The sequence below is a fragment of the Aptenodytes patagonicus genome, chromosome 1 (assembly GCF_965638725.1).
Source record: "Aptenodytes patagonicus chromosome 1, bAptPat1.pri.cur, whole genome shotgun sequence".
Classification (NCBI taxonomy): domain Eukaryota; kingdom Metazoa; phylum Chordata; class Aves; order Sphenisciformes; family Spheniscidae; genus Aptenodytes; species Aptenodytes patagonicus.
In genome coordinates this window covers 169,316,361-169,342,206 of record NC_134949.1, presented here as the reverse complement: position 1 = coordinate 169,342,206, position 25,846 = coordinate 169,316,361, and the positions used below count along the sequence as shown (strand labels likewise).

Sequence of the window (25,846 nt, the reverse complement as noted above, 5' to 3'; positions counted from 1 at the left end):
TTTCCTCTCAGTCTTAAGGATTTGTTATTTAAGCTTATTTTAATTAGCGCTTTTTGTAAAGAAGCCTTTTCTTTCTGCAATTCGATTTGACTTTGTCATTTGTATCTCTGCACTATAGAGAAGAAACATTTTTTAATCCAAATGTATATATTTGATTGTGCAGGGGGCACCAGCTCATAATTTTTTCCTCTCTTTCTTATTTAAACTTTTCAAGCTGTGTCAGATTGAGTAAACATGACAAAGACTTTGATGGATAAAACAAGTTACCTTAATTATACAGCAAGTGTCCTATTCCACTACAACCATAGAATAATAGAATCATAGAATCGTTTAGGTTAGAAAAGACCCTTAAGATCATCAAGTCCAACCCCAAACCTAGCACTGCCAAGTCCACCACTAAACCATGTCCCTAAGCGCCATGTCTACACGTCTTTTAAATACCTCCAGGGATGGTGACTCAACCACTTCCCTGGGCAGCCCGTTCCAGTGCTTGATAACGCTTTCGGTGAAGAAATTTTTCCTAATATCCACTTTAAACCTTCCCTGGCACAACATCACTTGCTTTTTGTCCTCATCTTAGTAGAACTGCCAATTAAAACAATGCAAAATAATGTTTGGATGTTAATCCTAATTAGTGGCAGAACAACTGCAAAGTAACCTCTTGTAATAAAGGTCAGTACTATCAATGTTTTGTTCTCTTCTTCCAAGTGCCAGAAGCTTCTTGACAGTTTCCTCTCATCCTATCACTTGTTACTTGGGAGAAGAGACCGGCACCCACCTCGCTACAACCTCCTTTCAGGGAGTTGTAGAGAGTGATGAGGTCTCCCCTGAGCCTCCTTTTCTCCAGGCCAAACAACCCCAGTTCCCTCAGCCGCTCCTCATAAGACTTGTTCTCCAGACCCCTCACCAGCTTCATTGATCTTCATTGGACACACTCAAGAACTTCAATGTCTTTCTTGCAGTGAGGGGCCCAAAACTGAACACAGTATCCGAGGTGCGGCCTCACCAGTGCCGAGTACAGGGGCACGATCACTTCCCTACTCCTGCTGGCCACACTATTTCTGATACAATCCAGGATACTATTGGCAACAATATGGTTGAATAAGAAGGAGACAAAGATTTCCATGAAAACACTCATTACTTTTATGTGGAGAAGATGGAGATTATTATTATCTAGTTATTTTACATAATGTGCCATCGAGACATCACAGGGCTGTTTACCTCTGTATGCACTGGTGGCTGCAGCTCAGCCAGCTACTTGTGAACACTGGTCAGACCTTTCCTGACAAGCCAGAGCTGGCACCTCAGCCTTGGTATGGAGACCATGATGGATGCAGCATTTCACATTTTCGTCGTCTTCACTAGACTTGGTGAACATGGACAAAGGAATTAATCACCTGAAACTAACAATTTGTATTCACCCTGCTCTTTTTACCTAAGCTAAGGGCCCTAATCATAAAAGTGGTATGATACTCTGGACCGCAGTCCAACAGCCTTTATCTTGGAAATGTCAAAAGCCTTTTGGGGATTCACTTTGTCTCTTTTTCCTGTACAGTAACTGAGTAAAACTCAGCAAGATGCATTTGTCTACAGACAAAATGCACACAACTGCCTTTACCATGACAGCAAAGAAACAATATCCCAAAATGCCTGATTTATGAACATGCCCAAGTCTACTTGGCAACAGTCAAATTTGCTTCACGGCTTTCACTGTAGCAAGAAAGGAGGAATTTGCCTACAGGGATCATTCTGGAAAATTCCTCATCTCTGAGCTCCTAAAATGGACACTACCAAGAAATGTTGTTAGGAGGAAATATAAATAGTTGGTGGTTAAAAGTTTAAAGGACCTGAAAGCCACCAGTGTAATATAGTGTTCTCCTGAATAAGCACAGGAAAAGGGAGCAGCAAATCCATGTATGATCATTAATGCTTCAGATCAGTATCTTATATTGTAAACAGGTAGACAGAGGCACAGAGGGCTGGCTCTGTTTTGAATGTGGGCTGTGGTTACTGAACGACACTAAAAACATCCAAGCCCAATACATTACTGAAGATGAAAAGATATTATTTATTAGCTCATAGTCATATTATTTATGATCAACTCATAGATTGGAGGTGAAGAAGGGATGGACCAGAAGAGACTATTGTGATAACAAAGTCAGTTCTATTACAAAAGTATTTTTCTAACTTATCTCAGAGACAGAGTTAACACTGTGTTAGTGAAATCTGTAGATGTCATAGCCTGGGAGAAAGGCTGAGAAATAATTAGAGGGAATAGAAAGACATTGGAAACATGGGCAAAAAGTCCTTTTCTAAGGGTTCATAGGGAAAATGAACAGTCACACACCCAAAGTAAACACAGAAATCAAATTCCCAGGCAAAAATGTTGAAATTAGAGTAACTTAATGAACAATAGAAAGATATAAAGTAGTATTTATTAAAGAAAAAAGAACAAGGTAAATGAGCTTGAGTTTACTATCTATGTTAGACAGAAATGTCTAATGTGAAGAGCTAAATTTCAAGCAGAAAGAGGAGTTATTTCATAATTATCAAAAGGGTATAAAAACTAGGTAGAAAAATATAATTCAGAACACGAAACTTTGCTTCACACATTAACTAAAACTTCACAACTAGCTTTGTACTAGCCTTCCAAACTTGATGAGGAAATAACTTCTTCCTGCAGGAGAGGGATGGAGGGGATTTGCACTGAGAAGAAAAATCTAGACTTTCAAGAATATGCACTGGATGGCCAAAGTTTTTTTGTCTTTAGCTTTAGTAGTTTTCACGCAAAAATATATTTTCAATAAAATACCCTAAATATCTATTCAGTAAGTTATAATTTGGAAATAGGAGAAAACAACCATCTGTCAATAAATTTCTACTTTACAGAGAAGGTTAATCTGTAGTTTCTTTTCTTTTATTTTATGGTTATTGTAAAAAACTATCCAGAAATTTCAAAGCAGGAAAGATTCATTTCACCATCCCAGAATTCTTTGCTATTTTTTTCCCACAAATTGAGTTGTAAGTCATTTTCAGGTGGTTTCTCCGAGAAGCTTAGGCAAGTGTAATTTCATGCAGTGCAATTCAGACTTACATTCCCACAGTGAACGAGAGCTCATCAGTCTGTCTTCTGGACAGAAAGGCAAAACCCTTCAGAATTACTTAGTGTCAGTTGTATTTTCTTTGCAGTGCAACATAACTCTTTCCTGGGAATGGAATGTACCTTGTGCTTGTTTCCATTTATGGCCAAGAACAACCAATATAATTTTAACAAAGCATTTATAAGTATTTAGAGAACTACGTACTTATGAATACTGCCATATTAATATCACGGAGAATTAAATGCTCTGTTTAGCCAAAGAATGAAGGCATCAGTGAAAGCTTTTATCCTTTTTTCTGGAGATTGGCATGGGTAACAGACTGATTCAGCATCCACAATATAGCTTTTCAGTTTAGTCTGCCAGCAAGAACACCACTTAATGCAAAACATGATGGTGGTGGTGTGATGGACGGAGCTCGCTAACTTGTCTCCTTGTCTCGTGCTGGCCGCCAAACAGCCATCAGACGGTAAGAACAGAAGCCAGGATCCTGCAGTCATCTCTGCATGGAAAGAATACTTTGCAGGGCTGGGGCCATAATATAGCCATTATCAGTCTGCCTTCAGACTGGAGACTGAAAATGAAATAGTCTTTATTTTCTTATCCAAACACAAGATGTCAGGGCTGCTTGTGGGAAGATTTTGTTTGTTTCTTGTAAATCATACAAGAATGAGGAAAAAAGAAGTTGGTCACTTGATTAGTCTTTTAAATGGTCAATGTTGGGGAATTTTGTCAAGCTGATACTCCTATTTTGTTATTGACTAAGAAGTACCAGTCTTTTGTAACTCTTAAAAAGGGTAAAGAGAGAGTTCATTCCACATTATTTTCATATTGCTACCTTATTTTTAATTATTTTAGTAATCCTCATTTCATTGAATTACTTCATCTTTTATTCTAAAATCTCCACTTTTAGAGGAAGGGCCACAGTATCGTAGAACTTCAAGGTAGAAGAAAAGAGTAAGAAATGGTGGCAGAGGCTTTTCATTTTATGTTTCAATATTATTTTGATTACCACATGACGTATATAAAGCGACAAACATGTATTTGAAGATTAATTGCCTTCCAGCCAATAGCCTTGTAAAGACACAAAACTGCCAAAATTTTGAGAAGAAAAAATTGTTGTCAGGGATCAATCATCTTGATTTTGTTTTCAAACTATTAATAATATCAGAGTGTGTGTTGAGTGAGTTATCATAGATTCTTCCAGTATTGAATTATGAAATGCAATTTCAGTTTATGAAAACTACATTAATATAAGAGGATTACCTGTTAAAAAATTGAATCCTTTGAAGTTAAGAAAGTTGATTAAGTGGTTTATTTGCATGAGACATTGGCAGGAATAAGAAAATCCTACAAAGAGTGGGAACAATCATATAACAAAAGTGAAGAGACAAAGCAAACACAGATAAGAGATGCTTGGTAGGAGATATTGTGGCACCAGAGGATGGATTCAAAATATGAAGACTGCTGTTTGCAATAATTTCATCATCTGGGTTTAATTTCTTTGTGCTCAGGAAAACATTTTTATACAGTTGTTTGATCTGTTTGAAAATAATTCTAAAAATGCTTGTAGTTCAAGGCAAGTTCTATATGTTTGTTTCCTAGCCCATTTCCTGGTGCCTAATGGACCTACTGCTACCTTAAAACATAAGGAACACTAACTTCCCCACCCCCCACCCCAAAACCTCCTTATGTATGTACAAGATGTGTGCAAACAGCAAGGAAGGAGTTGACAAAAGAGCATTCAGAAGTTTCAGTTCTGCTACTGGACTTGAAGAGGGCTTTTCACAGGAGATCCTCTTGGCTTCAGGGACTGGGATGGGAAAGAGGGGTAGGGTTCTTTAATTTGGACAAAGATAGATGAAAGAGGTTCTAGACAAAAACAGCTAATAGTGTAAGTCTGCACACACTGCAGCCAAACTACTCACCCCTACAACTATATAACAGTTTCACTTCTCTGCAAGCTATTTTTTTACTTCTTGTTGCATTCCCATAATATTGTCATTGATCACTTACCTCCTATATATGCAATCACTTCTTCTACTGCTTTATTTCTCTCCTTTTTCAGAGAATTTTTATGAAATCTGTGGCATCACAAATGGTTATATTGCTCTCAAGAACACTTTGCCTCTGTGCATTATAGTAGCCTCTATTATATTACAGTTCATTGCACTCTAAAAGCATAAAAGCTTTCAAGGCAGTTGACTCTGTTAAGGCTGCATTTGCCTATTGCACTGGACATTGTACACTTACAGGATAAAGCAGCAGATAAGTATTTAGACTGAAGTGGTCTTCCTCTTTCTCAAACTTTATGTGATACTTCTATTGAATGTTTTCTCAGTTGTCTAGAGGAGTTTCTATGTGTCGTTCTTTGTTGTGATTTTCTTGCACCGTTAAATAATAATCCTATTTTTAAATTCTATAAAACATTAAGTTTCTTTTTCAATAGATAAAAATTACTTACTGGAATTTTTTTTTCTCTAGTTTGTTTGTTTGTTTGTTTTATTATAGGAGCCTGATTATAAGGTCTTAACCCCATATTTAGATTCTTAAATTTGATCACCTAGTTTTCAGAAGGGCTGAGCAGACAGTCTGCCCATGCAAGTTAATAGGATTTGTTAGATGCCTGGTTGTTTTGAAACTACCCAAAGATCCAACTTTGTTACGGGTTCTTAGTTAGGATTTTTTTTGAAACCTTGGCCCACATACCTAGCTGAATTTTTCACATAAATTAGGAGTTGTAATTTTATGGATAGCTTGTAATTTATCATCTGTTTCTCTTAACGCCCACCTTGTGCTCATCATTTACAAATGATAATCAAAAAAGTACAAAACTTGGCATCAAGTATAAAGAAAATCAAATTTAAATTAATTAACCCTAGAGGGAAATTGTTATCGTGCCAGAGAAATCAAAGAAATTGGGCCTGTTAAAATGAGATGAACTAAATATGTACAGTAGCACTATCCAGACAAAGCTCAAAATTTGCAAATCCTTCTTCTCTTCTTTGAAATATAAGTGTATTTCACTTCAACAAAGAGATGTGCTTTTTTATCTTCTTTATGAGGTGTCATATGCATTCTCTAATGTAAATGAAAAATTGTACCATGTGGGTTCAAAATTCCTTTTCCTTTCCTGCACATGACATCTTCGCTGCTGAAATCTAATGCAAATAAATCATGATATCAATGAAAAACAGCAATCAGCACAAAAAAAAAGGGGGGGGGGGGAGGTTAAGGTGGTTAGAATGTGTATGAGAAGAGGCATCTTCATGACTTTAAGACACAACAGGACTGCTCTGTCCAATACTGAGGATCTATTCCCCTTTGACTCAAGAGGGACTTCTGCTTTAATTCTTTACCTTCAGAGCTCTTCTTTAACAGCTTAGGTGAATTTCCAAATGGAGGTGGCACTCTGGCCCTTGAGACCAGGTGATGTCTTCCTATCAAATTCACACAGGTCAGTATTTCATTCCTAGAAGCTGTTGGTTGCTTCTGGTTGTTTTTATCTTCTGTGAGGATGAGGACTTCATGTTACACTTGTAACATGCAAATACTACCAGCAGGGTTGTGGTTATCTTTCAAAACCTGTGTCCTCTTTTGTTACAACTGTTTCTGTTCTGGGATGCTTATGAGATGTGAGCCTTCGTGTGTATAGTATAGCTGCTATTTTAATGGCTTGGAAGGTATTGTCACTTGGGATTCTAACACTTCTAACCCATAAAAGGGCTGAGTGGGTCAACTATTAGGTGTTTTTCTAATTCTTCTCTTAGGATTTCTCAATTATTTTTGCAACCACTTCCAGGTTAATTATCTCTGAATCAAGAAATATTACTGGATGTTGAAGGTGTGATTTCGGCCACATCTCTTTTAGCTTCCAGACCCAATGAAGACTTCTGTTGCATCACCACTCTTGGCATTAACTTCTACCTATGCTCAACCTCAAGCTTTCGGCAATGGTTCATGCCAATCCTAGAAAAAGGGCTCACTCAAAACAGTGGTCCATTGCCACCAAAGCAGACTGTCTGATGACTCTGCCACAGGGAGACCTCAAACAGGGCAGATTTCTCTGAGCACAACTGGTTCAGCCTCAGTGATCTCTCTAAGCACAAATAAAGTATTGACCTGTATTAAGAACTAGCCTCATTTTTCACTCCAGGTGTGAAAAGTCCAGCCTTATTGCTAATCTTCTTGTTTGAGCATGGCCATCAAATTCATGTCATAAACCTAGAGCAAATCAGACACTGGCAGCTGTGTACAAAGTGAGCCAGCTGTGCATTGGGGCATTTCAATGTCTGGCAGAGTTTGCCCTAGGTTTTATGACATGGGCTTGCAGATTTTTAAAATCTGCTGTTGTCATGGGTTAGCCTGCTTATACAGCCACTGCATTTTCTTCAGAGGGAAACCTCTCATTACATAGCTTCCAGGCATTGTAACTGCACGTTAGCTTGCAGGAGAGCTCTAGCTCTTGTAAGGGAACCCAGAGGTACGTAAGCCCTGTGAAGAGAGCGGTACATTTATTTCAGTGAACCCGTCCTTCAGGCCACACGCAAAAAGGCGTTGCAGGAAGGAGAGCTTTTCAGTCACTGGAAATTAAGCCCTCCCTTAACGTTTCCTGAAAAAGGACAGACTTACACTGTATTGTCTTCAGTGAGCAGTTCAGTTTTGTATCTGCAGAATTAGGATAATGGAGATAACAATGTGAATTTTAATTTAGAGTTTGTGAGGCAGAAGCTACAGCGCTCAATTCCATATAAATGCTTAGATGAAAAATAAAAGCATGTAGCAAAGATAGAATTTATATTTCCATATATGATAATCAGAAAGTTCTTGTAGTCAGGTTTCTGCTGTTCATCTTTTTAAAAATATTTTACTAGCTGAAAGTTTATAACAGAAGAATTATTATATGTTTAGAAAAGCTTGTTTGACATGAAATCTCATTTGGGAGAATAAATCTTTTCTATAAAATTAGTCATGTCAGTTTCATAGATTTTTCTATTACAATTATCTTCATTTACTTTTCACGGAGTTAGTGTATACATCACAATGGGAAAATAGACTCTGGCACCTGTCAGTGGTAGAAGAAATGCACTTACAGGTGACAATAATGAAGATTCATAAGGAACTGCAGTAACACATTTTATACAAATGGCCTTTCCATAAGTTTGTTGCTTCTTGCTGAATAGCAGTCATTAACTGCAAGACATGGCTGGCTTCATGAAGAGTTCTAGGAGGGCTTGATTCATTGTTGTGACTTTATTAATAAGAAATTGTGAACCTGAATTAACCAACCAATTTAGATAAGACCATCTGTTGTCTAATAAGATGTGACTGTAATTTGAATAGTGGTTTTGTAATAAGTGTATTATGTGATGAAGGACAAGCAGATATTAGCTTTGTCTCATCAGCTTCCAGGGAAAAAATGTAGTTAGTTTGCCAGTACGGAACATGGAATATTTTTTTCTTTAACTCTTAGCTCATCTTGTGTACAAGTAGACCCCCCCATCTGTATCTTCTCTACCATATAATAATGTCAAAAACAAAAAGAAAATGGGATACGATGCACCTTTTGGAACACTCTTGTGGTCACTCACAAGTGGCAATAAATCTATTTTGTTCTTGCTTGCTTCTCCTTGATGCTACTGGATACCTTGACTCTGTGAAGATGAAATGGCAGGCATTAGCTTATCAACATTATGTCAATGTTACTTGGTTTTGCTTTGTTTAGTTGCCCTCTCTGGGCTAATACAAGAAGCTAACGTCAGCTAAGTACTGAGAGTGCTAGAAAATGGAGCTTTTATGTTTGGATGATTGGCAATAAGAAAATGGACACAGTATATGTAATGCTGACTTGTCAGCTCAAACTCTCCCAACAGCCCTCTCAGGTTTTTATATGGATGTAAATTAATACTGTAGAGTAGATTAAGCTTTACTACTCACTATCATACTTTTATTAAAACTTTAAAACTGAATTTTATAGAAACATTGTTCAGTTAAGTAACAAGGATAAATCTTTTCTTTGGTCATACAAAACCAGGCATTAACCCATATGCATGAAGATTAAGACAGAAATAAGTGCAGATCTGTATGGCAGTGACTTTTCTAGAAACAGATTTAGAAGGATGTTGTGTATTTTTTATGAGTTTCTTGTTGAGCTGTTGCATCCTCTTGTGTCTGAGTGTCCTTGAATACAGGAAAGCAAAACAAATGGTTAACAAGGAATATAGTACTACTAATTAGAAGATTGTGTTAAAAATTTAAATTATGCTGGATGAAACATAGCCTTTCAAAAACTTGTTCATATGCCCTTAGGACTCTGTGTCATTTGGAGCATTCAGTAGATCCTGGCCAGCTGAGTTCCTATTTGCTTAGTTTTGCAATTTTAAATTTAGAAAATGAAATGTATAATGAGTATTGGGAAACTCCATAAAATAAAACAGGCTGGAGTTTTACGGTTATTATGACATTGGCTTGTGTGTGATGCTGTGGGTTTTGGATGTGAACACAGCAGTGCACCCTGGAGTGGTCATGGCTACCAATACCCGAGTATCACCAAGTTCTTGAGTCTCTTAATAAGTGCCATTCTTTTATTTATTTATACTTGTATTTATACTTCCAAACTGCCCGAAACAGTAGCATGACATATTAGAAGATAAAACTGCTATGAAAAAAAATCATGAAGGAAGCCTAAACATACAAGATATTAAACTTCCTTTCACTCCTCATAACTGAGTTCCTTGCTATGGATATTATGATGTGAAAAATTATGTCAACAAGTTTTGTGCTTCCATGTTTCACAACACATAGATACGGGAACATAAAACAGCAAACGATACCAAGCTCTTCGATCTCCCTTTCTCTCTGCTCTGTTGGGGCTGTCTTTACAGTCTGAATGCTGAGCTTCAGGGACCCATGCCGACTCTGAAAACTAAGGCACCTTTTAGGTAAACAGCTGGCTATCCCATTTCCTAGTCAAAGGCAGAAAACAATCCAGTATCTTGCTGAAAGCAACCCGGCCACATCAGGCACTAGGATCAAGGTGGGCTGCAATATGTAGGACAGGGCCCTTCATGGACCTCAGATCGAGAAGAAGGCGAGGACGTACTGAGCTCCAAAGGCCAGGGTGCTTCTAAGCCTCCAGGAAAGCAAAGAATCTGAAACTGATTCTTTTAATAAAAAGATCCAGTTATTGTATTGACTTTTTCAGAGAGGGAGGATAATGAGTTTTCTGTGCAACTTAATGAAGTATCACCAGAGAAGAAATTACATAATATGAAATCTTTAGACAGGATTGAAAGAGTATGTTTTGTATTTCCAGAAGAGTAAAGATTCATTGCAGCTTCTCATTTCTTAACAAACCCCAAAGTTAAAATGCTGTCTCTCCATAAATCCCTATCTATCATTCTGGACAGGGAGCTTCTTTATGTTTGCATTCATACGGTTTTAAAGCTGTAAAATTGTATCCACAAAATTTTCTGAAGCAATTCATTTTTTAGTAAATCTGTAAAGAGACATAAAGAGCAGGAAGCCTTTTGTATTTGCAGGAGCACAAAGTCTCAGCCAGCAAATACAATCTAGGCAAAATGAAAATGTATTGCAGGTGCTGATCGCCGACTTGCAGAAGATCAGAAGGTTCTTTGCACGTGAAAAAAAAAAAAAGATACACATCAACAGTAGACCCAAAAACTTACAAATAATGATTTATGACTAAGATCAAAATGCAGTATTTACTTCCAAGGAATATGCAAGGCTTAAAGTAAAAGGAAATTGTTTTTCAGCAAAGGCTCAGATAAGTTAAACATGTAACAGTTTTCATTATGTTGTGGAAAACATTTTTGGGCAAGGATTGTTACACCTGTTATACCTTTTAGAATTAAAGATCATGTTTTGTATATGTGAATTCTGCTGAATATGATTAATCCTAGAAAGCAGCCATTGAAGTCTTTGGAGAGGGGAAGAAAAAAAACCCTTCTATTTTAAAGCCAAGGTTATAGTCAAGGTTAATTCAGGGTGTCATGAAAGTGTGACTGTGACAAGATTTAGTGACGATGTAAGGGCAAATTAATGCAAGATCAGTGGCCTCACTATTGATTCTTATCATGGGATCCTGCTGAAATGAAGTCATTATTTAATTACACTTTTACTTACACTATAAATGGTTCCCAGAATAGACTGCACTCGATTTTGATGTCTGCAGCTCCATCTTCACTTTTCTTTTGTGTTCATAAGTGAGTAGGGAATCGGAATAAGCACTCAAGAAAATTTTCATTTATTATACTTCACATGCTGTCATTTTCCCACAAAAAGCAAGCAAGCAAATGTTTTCATTCTTCCATTCAGAATAGTCTGTGACCTCAAATCATTCTGAGTACAGAAAACATGTCTTGAAATCTCTGAAGATTTTCAGATCAAAATTTCTCTAAATTTCATTCAAACAAATCAATGTTCAAATGGTTTTCCTACTCTTCTTGAGTGGCCTAAAAATTTTTTTTCACTATCTCTAGAAGTCACTCTAAAGTTACTGTTCATACTAAAGCAAGTAACTTAATTGGGACCTACAAAAAGTTAATAAGTACTTCATTGGGACTTAAGATACAACAGCAAGGGCTTTGCTATAGAAATCTGTTAGGAAAGCTCAATCTTCTATGAAATGACACCAACATTCACTGAGCAATCAAAATTACGTTGTTTCCCTATTATATCCTTGATTGTCTTGATTCTGAATCAGATCTATTTGGCAAATTTGTGACTAAAAAAAAGTTGTAATTAATTCAGGTTTAATTTGTCTTGTGGACCAAGCCCCACATTTTGTCAAATTATACAGATTTGAAGACTCTGGTTCAACTAGTAACTGGTTGTCTTTATAATGTTATTGTCTGAAAAATAATATGTAAAAATGGGCAGAATTCACATTTTAAATGCAGGATCATGTTTGTCATTTTAGAACATGGAAGCATCTAATTCTGTGCTTGTATAGTACATAGTACAGTGCAAACACAGTCTTGGTCAGGACAAGAATCTTAAATAATAATTATATTGAGGGAAAAATCACAACTCTGGAACTCAGGTTTCATAAAAAGTTGATGAGAGATTTAGATTCCAATTAATCAAATAAAGGGAGTAAAATTAACTTTTTTGTTTTGGATGGGAGTAATAAGTAAAACCAGTCTGCAGAGTTTAATCTGATCCTCATTGTATCCCACCATATCTATGAAAGCTTCATCTCCACGGCCTCTTTTTTGTCTTGTATACTGTATTTTTACATTATTTTTAAATAAAAGAAAAATAAAACCATATAATTCACAGAACATAGAAGATAATAAATGTAATGCATGAAAAAAACACAGCCTTCTGCAAGACAATGTACTGTACTCTTAGTGAGATAGACAAGTGTTATTTAGTCCATGGTGTGGACTTTTCTCCTGCAAATATTATTCTTATTTAAAAACTTTTCCTAAGACAGAGAGAGACATAAAAAGTCAGCATATTAGATGAGTAAGTAACATACTAGCTTCCTGCAATAACCATCTCTAGTTGCTACTCACTAATCAGACATTCAAAAAATAAACAAAATGCAGTGCATAAGGGGTTTGCTTGCTAGTTCAGTATCATGTGATTAGCCATTAAATGACAATATAGCAAGATCATTATGTTAAAAACCAGAAGATTAAAGAAATCTCTTTTCTTTCTTGTGCACCTATGTTCATAAGTAATAGTGTTAAAATTTGCACATCTATTTTCAACTACTACAGAGGAAATATATACATCTAAATTGTAGAGATAATATATAAAGGGGTTTGTTAATGCTTTTCCTCTGAATGAAGAAATCCAGCTATAGTGAAATTATTTCTGGTTCAGGTTGTCTTTCAGTGCCCTTGACAATTGTAGGGTTTGAGAGAGAGAGAGGGGGGGAGGCTGCTTTCTGTGCTTCAAGATTTCAGTCTTGGCTCAATGTGTTTCTCTTTGTCAAGTCTTTTTTTGTTTGTTTGTTTCTTTAACTTTTCCTTATCATAATAAGTGCCCAGCAGTTCTTTGTGTCCAATCTCTAGCAGTAGCAAATCACCATTTTGTAAGTGTGTTCACGCAGCCAGTCAAAAGCATGGTGGGTAGAAGGGGAAATGGGAATATGGGTTGTAAAGGGCTGATTATAGTAGGAACCCACTTCCAGGAGTCATTTTGTACAAGGAAATATTTCTGAAGCATTATTTTGTACTTTGTTATTCCAATGTTATTTGCCAAAGCTGTCTTTGGGTTTTATACATGCAGTTGTGGCCAACAGACAGAAGAACAGCAGGATCAACTGTGGTGTTTTGGCACATAGCAAAGGGCAGGTCTGGGCCACCTGACATATCCTAATCTTGTTGCTAAAACCTGACCTTTCTATATTAAGAAAAAAATTGGCCACCCTCACAACTCCATTTTCTACCGTCCTTGAAAGTCGAGAAGTTCTCCTACACAAGGAGAAAAGCAACAAAGTCCGGGTGAAATGTGTTTCTGAGGTTGGAGGATACTCAACAACCCACTGACCAAGACAGCAAAGAATAATACATGAAAAGTGAAGGCAAATATATAGAGAGTTTGGTTTCAACATTAGAACAACTCCAAGCTTTTTCATTTGTGTGTTTTATAATAATTTCCTGATTTTCCTAACTAAAACCTGAGACACATATACCTACTTAAATCTAAGATTAAGCCCTGTGTTTGTTTCTCTCCATTATCTCTAAAAGGGTTCCAAATCAGATATTGATGCCTAAATTGTAGATTTATACACTTAAGTGAGATTAACTCCACATCTATCTAGCTCAAAACTGATGGTAAGAACAGTCCATTCACCTGCTGTGAACCACAGGACCATATCCACAGTGAACAAAGAGTTCTGGAGCATGGCCCAACATAACCACTGTTCAGACTATCCCACTTATGAAAGGTGTTTCAAGTGCTGAACATTTTCAGGCTATTTTTGTGACCTAAGGACCAGCCCCCATGATAAGCACATGTAAAGTTCTGTGGCAGATGACACAGTGTTTTTTGCTTTTGACTTTTTCCTGGGCATTTTATGTTGTGTTCCTCCATTCTGGCTGCTCTGGTTGCACAAAAGCATCCGAGCATGCTCAGGGCCAAAGGCTTCTGGCACTGGGGGAACAGAGAGATGGGAGACACTCAGAAAGATGGGGACGGATGCTGCAAAATGAGGGAAAGGTTTCCTATGGACTAAGGGAAGACCTTAGGGCTCTCTACAACCACCTGAAAGGAGGTTGTAGCGAGGTGGCTGTCGGTCTCTTCTCCCAAGTAACTAGCGATAGGATGAGAGGAAACGGCCTCAAGTTGCGCCAGGGGAGGTTTAGATTGGATATTAGGAAATATCTCTTCACCGAAAGGGTTGTCAGGCATTGGAACAGGCTGCCCAGGGAAGTGGTTGAGTCACCATCCCTGGAGGCATTTAAAAGACATGCAGATGTGGCGCTTGGGGACATGGTTTAGTGGTGGACTTGGCAGTGTTAGGTTTACCGTTGGACTCAATGATCTTAAGGGTCTTTTCCAAACTAAATGATTCTATGATTCTGTGACTAGAAACCAATTTTACACTTGCTAGACTAAGTCAGCAAGAAAGTTTAGCCTTTCATCTAATAGCAACCATTCCTTACCTATGCTCTTTATTCTGGAAAGTTTGCTAGCATAGAAAACTTCACATTAGAAGTATTGTTTTATAAGCTCTAAAAACTGTTGAAGTTCACGTGTCTTTTCCTTTAGCCTGTTTCTTTTTTAATTTCACTTATTTAAGGTCCATCGAGATGATAGAACAATGTCCATCAAAAAAAAACTTTTGAGAAATCTTGGCTTATTTTATCTGATTATTTGTCTGTGGGCTGTTCATGGTATAGGTTTGTGGGACTGCGGATTGAGGTGCAGAGTGGTGGTGGCAAAATTAGATGTAAAATAAGCAATGACAGTGAAAAAAGACTACTTTTATATCATGATTTTTCTCTGTGAATTGGAAAACCATCTTTTGATAAGAGAGGAGCAAACTGGATGTACCCAGTTGAAACTGACCTCAATAATTAATTCTGAGGCCATCCATCAAATGGCATTTTAGTGACATGGTGAATCAGCAGGTGATCCCAGTTTGCTTCTTGGGCCAGAGATACTTGTGCTGCAGAATCCAGTTACTGTTGGCTTTAATTGGCTGTTATGTTTAAAGTATCTTACGTAGAGATTCAGAAAATCAAGTAAGCATAAGCAAATTTATTCTTCTCTTGCTCTGGAAGCAATCCTTTAAATCCAGGCAGTGGACGGAATGTCCAGGAGACCTTGCACAGCTTTGAACCTCACTGCACTTGCCCATGTAAATAAAAACTTGAACCCTGGTAGTTGTCGGTGCAGCATCTATTCCGTTCACCCCGCTGCTGTTTAAGAAAGAAGACAAGGTATCTTCTACCTTCTAATTTTTCATTAGAAATGTTTCAGCAGCCTTATAAGACATAGATTTTTAAGAACTAGTATTCTACTTCTGACATTTATTTCTAGAGATACTGTTGGAAACAATGTACTCTTTGCTGAACGGACAGGGACAGTGAAATTGTACTTTTTTTACGATGGTTTGTGGTGCCTGGACCAAAGTTGTCACGTTCAGAATCTGTTCCAACATCCACCTTTAGATACACAGGACACTATCAAGTTTGTTGCATTTCTCGTATCCACTGGAAAATTTGGCCTCTCTGCCAAAGGTTTACAGTAGTGCTAACTCCACAGTGATATCCCTGTTGCCTTCTTCACTGAAGGTGAAAGATATTACTGCACTGATAAGGAAATCCCTCCCAACTTGCGAAATACCTTAGTGTTTTGGACATAACTGAGACTTTCCTTACTTTTAAAAGGTTTGGAAAGAGGTTGTGGTAGTGTAGCTGACAGTTCATCCATACCGGAGATGGTAATGATGAGACATCTTTCAGCAGACATTATAAATGGATATCTGGCATTGAGAGTGCCTTTATGGTTTGAGCATGTTTACCCTTGTGGTTCTGGAAACCAGACCACGAGGTGGATTATATTGCTGTATATAAATTGTATTCCAGCATGTTTTATAAATCAGGTGGCTTAATCAGATAAAGACAAATGGCAATGAAATAGCTTAAATACAAATTTACTGCCAGGTAGCCATTATACAGTGCTGTATTTTACTTTTACTGGATTCTCTGACTTAGCTGGCAGTAAATTCAGTCATTTGCCACTTAGAGACATGGGTCAAATTGTCATTCAGTCCAATCTGTGTGGTCATTTCAGGTTCAACATGAATGGGGGTTTTGCCATCTAGCAAGGACTGACATCTTATTTAACAAGTTATAGAAGATCTTTCACTTTGTTAAAGGAGAACTTGGCATGCTGGGGAAGAAATACAAAAATCCTTGCCCTGGTCTGGCTGCAGGTGTATTCAGGACCAGTTCAGTCCACAGCACAATTAAGTCCATTCTAACTTATTTTGGAAAGTCTGTGAAAGTCTGTTGGGAAGAGTGACACCAGCAGGGACAAGGGCAGTCACAGTTACAAGCCTTCCCCATATACACTGTGTCTCTGACCCGAGACTTCAGGAGTCCTCCGTGAAGAGCATAGCTGCAGTGGTTGCATCAGCCCTGTGGAGTACATAGGCTCAGCGGGGTGGGTGGTGGTGTGGCCATTGATTGCATCACCAGAAGATCTGTGGAAGCACCACAGATCCAGATTCCACCTGAAAAAAGACCAAAGCTCACAGGGTGGCTTTATGCGCAGATATCACATCCTGACATGCAGTCACGATGTGGCCACGGTACCTGGAAGCACTGCAGTTTTGGGTTGATGCATGGGGTGGATGGAGGAAGAGGTTACCCCTTCCCGTGCCCTTCAAATCCATTTAATATAAAATCTTCAAGCTGAGGATGTATCAGATTTAAAGTGATAAAAAAGATGATGCACTTGATCTTAGCCAACGGCTGGGAAGTGTGCATCTGGGACAGGGGCTTCAGTGCATACTGCAGAGCTCTTCCATCCCGCTGAGGATGATATAGGATCAGTGCTTTCAAGGGCTGTTGATGGATCTAAACCACAAGACATAAATGAGTGATTTCTGTGCTTGAGAAGGTGAGAACTGTAAATCAAGACAATTACAGTAGTTTGTAGTGATAATTGAAATTGTTGTTTTTTAAATTACTATGGCAAAATGTCTGAGCAAAAGAAAATAATCTTAGGCTATATTTTTTCCCAGTTTAATATCTTCTTTTAATTTTCACATTTATAGATCTGCTGCCTTTTCGGTCCTAGTCAGTCCAACACAGAATGCATTTTCTTGCTCAGTTTTGGATAAAGAAAAAAAATTTAAACAACAGCTTACCTGCTGAGAATTTATGAGGAACAAAATATTAAAAGGCATGTTTTCATGTGCTTGTAGACTCTACTTCTGTTTTGTACATCAACCTAAAATTCACGGTAGATTAAATGAAGATTTAATAGTAAATGTCACATTTAGTCTATCTCTACATAAAAGGAAAAAACAAATCTGATGGTCAGATATATTTTTATAGTGTAGGTTTTGATCTGCTTCCTGCAAGTGTGAACAAATAGCCAGTTTAAACTCAACAAATTTTCTTTCATTGGGTACTTGCTTATTTCAAACCAATGCTACAATGTCCTTACTTTCCATTAGAATATTTTCCAAAAATTATAGTACCTAAGCTATAATTTTATAATACTAGGTATAATAGAGGCATTTTCCTCCTGCAGTTCACCCTTCTGTTAACTATCAGGGAACAAGGCAATGCATCTAATTTTACTATATATGTACATGATTTTAGTTTTTATATGTCTAGGTGGACATGAGTATGAAGGAGGAAGAAAGCTGGATCATTTACACAGGACTAGTTTGTTTTAATACAATCCAATAAAACATTCTGAGGGAAATGATATATTTGACTTCATATCATATACTCACCCAGTGCTAGTACTTTGGACCATGGGTTTTTTTAGCACATAACTCAGAGACAAAACACTGAAAAGAATCCCTGTTCTTACTGTAGAGACGTTAATTCCCCTAACTGTTCTCAATTTAATCACCTTCCTATGTTTCTCTTATAGTGACTTGGAAGTAGGACACGCAGACACTAGTGAGGACCCCTCTGTTGTTACATTTTGTGTCTATGGGGAAGGAGTTATCAGGAAGGGATTTAAAAGAAAACAAAAAAAAGTAAAATAATGCTTAAATGATGGGATGAAGATGCAAATTTACATTCTACTATGCAGTTCCAAAAGCTGCAAGTGCAACACTCAGCAGAAATGTGGGCACACATCCCATAAACAGGTCATTCCAGACCATAGTCATCATCCCAAGGTGCACTTGAGCATCTGTTAAATATTTTATATATGGTATTTATATTTACAAGTAGCTTTGTGAAAATCTAACAAGAGCATTTGAAAGACCATAAAAGAGGAAATGTTAACATGGAGCTATAAGGTGATCTCACATGATTTGGGCCCACATAATGCAGTGGGCATTATGGATCCTATAAATAGATGGTGAGCTATTTATAAAGCATCCCTCTGCTTCCGTGCTACCCTGAATATATTACCAAGACATTGTGTATTGTATTGAGGATCCTGTGGCTGATTATTAGAACCCAGCAATGTATTTGACTAGGTCCTTGCTGGGATACCTTAAAGGTCTGACACCCTTCTTCACTTTAGAAGCCAGGAAAATAGTTTAAGATGTTCCCTTTCGATCTCTGTACTTGTGTATGATCCACACAGACTTTGTTTTACTGTCCTGTCTATTGTGCTCCATCTCGTGCTTCATTCACATCATGAAATGAAACAGGAGCATAAGCAAAGCATTGTGTTCTGTTTTGTCCCGGATAACCAACATCTTGCTTTCTACTGGGCTGGAGGGTCTTCAGCAAATAGTCTTTAAAGCAGGCTTGGCATTCTTTGCTGAAGTGATGACTGCATTTTTGTATTCATCTTGTTTCTGACAAGGTGTGACCAGCTTATTGCTAACAATCAGATTTACTGTTTCATTTCAAAACCCCGCACTCTTTGTTATTTGGCCTTTTGAATTTCATGGAGAAGGACCAAGAATATGGGCAACTTGAAAAATCATGTTTTGTTTCTATGGAGATTCCTTTGCTTTTTTTCCAAATAGCCCAGGGCTATTTATGGGATTTTACCCTTTGAACTCACTTGAAAAATGTTCAGTGTAGGAATATGATGAAGCTTATCAAGTAGACAAAGCGATCAACCTTGGAGTTGCCTGCTTCGTTATCCCTACAATTTTATTTCTCTCTCCAGTAGAATCCCCTCCTTTTAGTACTAGTCCACCCAATCCCTACCCTTTAGTCGCTGCCGATATGCAGCCCAGACAATTCATCAGTCATGTGGGAAGGCACCTGTAAGGAATCTGCATATCCTCACTTGCTGTGTCTAGGAGATTGCCATTGTCAACAAATTTAGATAGTGGTCACCTTACAATAAACTTTGAAATGTCTTTTGCATCATGACTCCATCCATGTTTCTTAGAGCAGGAAGGAGCTGGAACATGTTATATTGGGTCAATCTGTTGTCACTTGTCACCTCAAATTATTGCATAACTTATCATTGACCAAGACTGCCAATATTATGCATGCATTTATTTCTTTCTCATCAGGGCTAGTGTGTTCTTGCTGACACCACACAACTAAGACATCCCACAGCCCTCTGCACCACTCTGAGCTTCGTGCCCTTTTTAAGTCAGTAATAACAATTCACAGGTCAGTGAACAGCGAACAAGATTTACTTGTGAGTACTTGTGAGTACTTATGAGTGATCAGAACAGTTTTGCTGCTCTCTCTCTCTCTATTTGAGAGAACTGATTTTCTTCTCAGGTGCTTTTCTGTTTTGCACTATGTGAAATCATAGATAGGCAGTCAGCAAGACTGCTCTCGGGTATGTAGTCTGCATTTCAAGCTTCTTGGGTGTTGTAAGTAGGACTGAGTTTGACCATTCTTCACATCATTTTCTTACCCAGATACTGCTGCACAGCATGTCTAACTGCTCGATTTGATCATTATCTCCTGCTGTGGCAGTTCTTCTCTTTTTCTATCTTAACCCTTTCTCAGAATTTTCCCTCCTGTTTATCTGGGGGTTTGCTTTCCAGATTATCAAGGACCTCCCCTTCTATTTCCGATTTGTACCTGGGCAATACTTAACCTACTTCTCTGCAACATTTTTTTTCCTCCCAGTGAGCACAAAGCCACTTTTGCTTGATTATGCAGAGCCTAATCTGGCATTTTTTCCTCACCGTTCTTTCTTAATGCCTCTTTCAACTTGGCTCTTCTTCTGACTGTTCTAGAAGGCAACTGCACATTGTTGCACAGTAACATCCTCCTGCTTTTTTAGTTGGAAAAAACAGTGGATTCTTCTTGCTTAACTTTAAACATACGCATGAAGATATTTGCACATGGACTAGTCATTATAGCACCGCAAGAGAGAGTAATAAGCACCTATTTTAGATGCCTGTTTTTAGGGTGAAGTGAATCTGTTTTGTAAGGGAGCTTAGGTCAGATTTTGATATCTGTGTCTAGTCAAGCAAATCATACTAAGGACATCTTCTAAAATGCTGGAATTACGGATTTTCTTTTTGCTCCCCGAGTTATTTGAAGTAGCCAGTTTCAGGGGGTTTTCTGACCCTGTTGCTTACAGTCATGTCCTATTCTATTTTCATCCCTGGCAAATTTAGCACATGCTTTCCTCTTAAACCAAGGCCCTCTTATCTGGTGGAAGCCATAGACATTTCTACACGAGGCTGGAAGAAAGGAGCACACTCCCTTTCAAGTGAGATGCAGTGGGTTTTTTCCTCTGGGAAGAAAGCAGAGGGATTACTTTTTATTAAAAGAGTATCTTAAAGTTTATGTTCCAGAAGAAATGGTGGGATTTGAAAAGCCTAACAGCTGTGAGATTCCTTCCTTATATCTGTGTAACAGAAAACTTCTCCTCTCCTGGGGGTGGAAGGAAGAAATTATTTCAAAGATTTTTCACCTTAGCTTTGCCCTTGAAATGCTGGGAAAATAACAGATGGAATTCATACCTCAAATTCTATTTAATGTGGGCTTACTCTAACAACAGATGAGAAAGATAAATATTTTTCCAGAAAATTTGCAGGGCAGATTTTTCAGCTCAGTAATATCTCATGGGATGTAAACCCCCATATCCTGGAGTATTTTCTCAGCTTGCACTATTTTCAGTCTAAGAAATTCTCGGTTTAATCATATTTATAATCAAACAGCAGTTTTTCACCCAGTTTGTTTGAAATTGATTATGCCTCTGACAGGTAAAATGGGATTTAAGAAGAACATTTTAATATTTACACCTCAGCATTCAAACATTTTATTTTGTAAAAACTTAAATTGTAAAAACAATTTGCTTTAAAGCATCACTCAGAAGTGATTCAAGAGATTAAAAAAATAGCTTTACACAAAATATCCCTGTGACTGCAGCGTTTCAAGTGGTTTTCTAAATTTGGATTTTCTGTATTCAGATAATCTGATAAGTAATTTTCCTAGTTTCCTAAAAATAGGAGAAACTATTCTTTTCCTCTGTAAATAGAGGTTCAGTCTTACCCAAGTAAACATCTGAACATTTTGTCCTTGTATTTTTTTGCCCTTGACTTCTGTGGGGAAACTGTGAAATTCCACAATTCATCTCTCCAACAATGATTTGTTATTTGATGTACAACCTCCTGATGTAATCACTTAGAGACTTGCAGTCCTTATTTCCCTATAGCCAGTTTCAGTATTACATGTTATGATAACTTAGGCAAATCACAGATAAGAGCTTATGAGCAGTGTTGAAAAATTCTGGTGCATAACTTTTAGGGTTTTATCCATCTAAATACCTTTAAAAATTGCTTGTGGTGTTCCATTTTTTCATCTGTAAAATGGAGGAGCAATATTTGTCCACCTTCCAGAACTATACACATACCAGAACACAACTATAGACATACTGAGATGATGAAATAAGTATGAAAAATGCCTCAAATTTTAATAGGTGTTGGAAAGAAATCCAGTTGCCATATTTCTCATGATTTCAAAATCATGGATAATGGAAAAGGACATCTCAGTTGGACAAGAAGAATGGCTAAACGTTCCTCTTCTTTTAGAAAAAAAATAAGGTGGTTCCTCTGAGTTGCAGTGGGGTAAGTGCTTAATGCTGCACAGTTTGTATCAGATAGTAAATGTGTAATTTCTTTTTTACATTATAAAACTTTTCTAGGGTTCAACTATATTGCCCTAAAATTGTTTCTAATAGTTTGATGGGCATATTGAACTATAAATTATATATTTTCTAGAAAAATATTTTATTGGATATGAAAATATTAAAATTAAATTTACCATGTTTTATCTTGTCATATTCTTGAGATATACTATCCCAGAATTGTGGCAATCTTGCAGCTGTTTAACTGACTGTAGTGTTTTACTCTTATTTTGGTATAATTCAAGCACAAAGTCAAAGGCACTAGTACAAAGCTGTAGTACTCAAACCAGGTCTTCTACCTTTCAGTCATCTGGGATGACTTGTTAAAAAGATAGCTATTTTTATCTTTAGGAGGTTAGTATTAGACTAGACTTTTGGTTGATATAAGCAAGTATTCTCAAATTGACCTTCTACAACATAAATTCCCAACTGAGTATGGCTGACGCAGTATTTCCATTTTTATATCAGATTGTGCTATAAAAGCAGTGAACTGAGATCTTAGCATCTAAAAGCCAGACCAAAACAATAAGAACTATTTCAATAAAGCATTCAAATATCTTATGTATATTTCTATGTAGTTCTAATTAGGTACACACAGACATATTTTCAGCTGAAATCTGCTGAAAAGAACTTGCTTCATATCTAGATTATTAAATGAAATCAGCAGTAACACAGTGCTCATGAAAATAGCCAAAATATGGACAAGGAGAAAAAGGAATCACTTGGATCCAACAGTGACCAAATCTTGCTTGAAGAAAAGAAAGAGCAAAAGGAAGAAAAACATCATGGCCAGCTAAGCTTTAACCCACTTTCCCCAGTATTAGAAACAAACAACAACAATAAAAATCAATAGGGAGTAATTGTAACATGTTGAGAAGACAGTGTCAGAGATATATGACAAAAAGTAGTGAGTGATTGGACTGAAGTTTAGTCTTTGTACTGAAGTTAATTAAAGATGAAAGGAAAGAAAAAAGGACCTCTGCATCTCAGTCTGAGCCCAGTTACATCACTGTTACAATTGGTTTACACCCATTTCATGAGATCAGAAATGATGTTTTTGTGCTCAGGAAAAGTTTCCTCGGTTCTAGCAGGTTGAATGCAATAATCAGCAATTCTTAATTAAAGGTTTTCTTCTTCTTTCTCTTCTGAAATCACAAGCATGAACTTCTAATCTTTATATCCCATTTGACTGTAAATATAATTTTGGATAGAAATACTAGAATTATACCGTGGAGTTTTTTTGACAGGAAGCGCTAGAATTGGGCAAAGGAGTTGTCCACAGATATATTAACTTTTTGGTGGCAGAATGTGGGGGGACTGCTACTCTTAATGGAGTTTGCATTTCTCCTGGAGTTGGTCGAGACATGCCAATGTATTCAGAATTAAACTCTGACCTGGCCACGTAAGCATTTGATTATTACTGCCCTAGTCCTATTTGAAACTCTTGAGATAATTAGGCTATGAACAAAGTTATGCTTGGGAAACATAGCTCATTTTTCCATCATTAAGTTGTAGATGGACTGCACAGAGATCCAAAAAGTGACTTAAGGATGTCAGTGCCCCAGTTTCTCAGACAGTGCATCATGCCTGCGCAGGACACACAACATCAGCTTGCTGAGTGGGGAGCTGAATGATTTAACCAACACACCAGTGCTAAAGACAGGGATTCATTTCAAAACTCTCTCCACTTATGTACCATTTACATGGGATTGCAGGAATATACCTCACCCTTTTGTATAAAGCAAAGCATTTGATACCTTGCCTTGAACACCAAATGGGAAGGAAGTAGAAGTTTCCACGGTTTATCCAGCAGTCTGGTTGTTAATGCATTCGTAAAGCTTGTGAGAAATAAAAAGCAATCCTCTTCTCCTTTCCAGACTATGGGTTATTCTAGTGTAGAGGCATTTTAAAAGGGTATCTACTTCATGGGCCAGTTGGCTAGGAATTGACTGGTTCCCCACGGCAGTTTTACCCCAAGGTCTTCCCCCCCAAGGAGTGACTCCGTGTGATTCCAAATGGGGTCAGTTCCTTTGGGTGCATAGGAAATGTAGGAAGGAGTTCTGTCCCCTGTTGTGGTCTCCGGGGTGGCACTCAGTTTTAATTCATTTTGCTCATATTTGACAGATTTTATTATATGCCAAGAAATGATAGGATCTGGACCTAAGTATGGCTTTATGCTGTGAATTTAGGTACATTCAATATTACTTTGGAAGAACACCCCTACTTTATTACCAGACAACATATACCAGCTACTTTGGTAAGAAATCTCCTATGAATACAAGTAGAGAAACTGCATGTCAGTGCATTTGATCCTTCTAAAGGTGACCAGTTGTTTAATCAGTTTGTCTGATTTTTTGTATCAGAAAAAAGATTTATGTTTTTGTACCTGACAAAGCCAAGGCTTTTGATTATAAAAACAGGTCAAATATATAACAAAGCAGTCTTTGCAAATGCGGTGTTACAAGAGAGTACAATTTCATGGCTTTTACCCAAAGAAGTTCTTTCCTCAATTATTTATGTTTGCAAGTCCACTATTGCAAAATCTGTCTTCTAGATGAAATTATGTAGAATTTCCGAAGGGGGAAAACAAGTGTTCAGTAATGAAGCCCTTAACAATCTTGCTTTTTGGTTTTTTTGCGTGTATGCAAAAACATACATTTAAATAAAGCTGAAGCTGTCAGAAAATGTTACAAAATGCAGTAATGTAACATGTCCTGCAGCTACTAGGCTCAATCAAAGCTCAGAAAAGCACTTTTCTGATGTGCTGCATTCCACGTATGCTTATACTAAAATGAAGATGTCCTAGTCAGTCAGGGAGACAGCATGATATAATTAATGAAGCCTCTATAGCAGTTTCCCCAGTTATGTCATTCGGTGTGGTCTGGTTGATTTATAATATACGATTTACATAAGGACTAGTTATTTCTAAACTTTGAAGTCTATGCAAATTTCTCTGCTGCTATTAGCATAGAGCCAATTGCAATGTATTTTAAAAGACAAAAAAAGAAAAAAACCAAGCCGTATCCATCCACAAATATTAGTTACAGAAAAAACATTGAAACTCCTGAGCTGAGAAACAGCTTTCCTCAGCAAATGCAGGTTTTGAATACTTCTGAATAAAATGAGTATCTGCCTTTTGACTGGTCTGCAGAAAAGTATTATTAGGTGTGAGAGACTCTGAATATTTTTTTTTTTAAGATGGGAATGAGAAATGGGCTTTGAAAATACATTTCATAGAATTTGCCAGCAGCAAGAAGTAGCAAGCCAATTATAGGTGGTTGAAAATCAACTTTCTGTGATAATCTCCAGATTTCACGTGTTCATAGCTTTCTGAAATACTCACACTCTAAGCTGAATATTTTTTATGTTTGTTTTTCTACCAAGATTTCAGAATGTTAGAGCAAAATTTGATTATTTTTTGCATGAAAGATACTTCAGCTGTTGTTGAGGGAGAAAAAAGACCTGACTGCATTCTCTGAAAATAAAGGTACAGAAAAAACCAG

The 25,846-nt window shown here is 37.3% G+C and overlaps 1 protein-coding gene and 1 non-coding gene across 2 annotated transcripts in view; one reads left to right on the top strand and one right to left on the bottom strand.

Moving 5' to 3' along the window:
• Nucleotides 1–25,846, top strand: part of GPC6 (glypican 6) — a 796,854-nt gene that overhangs the window by 557,119 nt on the left and 213,889 nt on the right. The window lies entirely within an intron of this gene.
• On the bottom strand, nucleotides 16,885–17,071 carry LOC143155970 (U2 spliceosomal RNA). The gene has a single exon (XR_012994527.1). It is a non-coding gene; the product is annotated as a U2 spliceosomal RNA (small nuclear RNA).